This window comes from Fragaria vesca, linkage group LG3 (genome assembly GCF_000184155.1).
Source record: "Fragaria vesca subsp. vesca linkage group LG3, FraVesHawaii_1.0, whole genome shotgun sequence".
Taxonomy (NCBI): Eukaryota; Viridiplantae; Streptophyta; class Magnoliopsida; order Rosales; family Rosaceae; genus Fragaria; species Fragaria vesca.
The window spans coordinates 23216387-23217644 of NC_020493.1; positions in this window are offsets into that span (position 1 = coordinate 23216387).

The following is a 1258-nucleotide window of genomic DNA, read 5'->3' on the forward strand; positions in this document are numbered from 1 at the left end:
AGAAAAAAAAACGGCGGAAAGTGTCGAAAGGAGGAGGGAGGAGGCTAGGGTTCGGAGTTAAACCCGACAACTTTAGCCGACGAAATAAATATTTCGTCGGCTAAAGTCTTAAATTTCGTCGGCTATACACAAATTCGTCGGCTAAAGTCTTGAAATTCGTCGGCTAAAGTCTTGAAATTCGTCGGCTAAAGTCTTAAATTTCGTCGGCTAAAACTTTGAAATTCGTCGGCTAAACCTTTGAAATTCGTCGGCTAAAGTATTTGTATACATTTGGCATGTTGTGATTGTGATGATCAAACTTGAGAAACAGAAATCCGACCGTCAGATCTGACCGTCATGATAAAATACATGTATGGGAAAAAATTCAACTTGATCCGAAAAGAATAAGGGCCCGATCCGGACGGTCAATCTCGTAAGTCAAACCCCTAAACGCACGGAAAAGGTCATTCGACCGTCTAAATTACGTATTTTGGCCGGACCTCCAACTGAAAATAGTTTTAAACCGATGACACGCAACAAGTCGTATAAAAATTTTACGCAAAATAACCACCGAATATAGGGCTACTCATAGATGGAAAAAATGAAAAATTGCATTGACCGCAACTATCGGCACCGAATATTTACCGGAATAGTGTGATTTTTCAACCGTGGATGTATTTCAGCATTCTCGTCATATCTTATTTCATGACTTTTTGCCGTTTGAAGGTTTTACGTATAGTTTGTTTTTGAAACGGAACATTTACATAACACTAGGTAAACAAGTTATACAACATTAGTATGCCTGTTGTGATTGTGATGATCAAACTTGAGAAACAGTCATCCGACCGTCAGATCTGACCATCATGATAAAATACATGTATGGGAAAAAATTCAACTTGATCCGAAAAGAATAAGGGCTCGATCCGGACGGTCAATCTCGTAAGTCAAACCCCTAAACGCACGGAAAAGGTCGTTCGACCGTCTAAATTACGTATTTTGGCCGGACCTTCAACTGAAAATAGTTTTAAACCGATGACACGCAACAAGTCGTATAAAAATTTTACGTAAAATAACAACTGAATATAGGACTATAGTAGGTAATAGAAAAATTTTAGGGTTTAGCCGACGAATACCCTAACGTATTCGTCGGCTATAGTATGTAATTAAAAATTAAAAATAACTATAGCCGACGAAATATTAGGTTATTCGTCGGCTAAAGTATTTTAGCCGACGAATTATAGTGTATTTCGTCGGCTATAGTATGTAATTAAAAATTAAA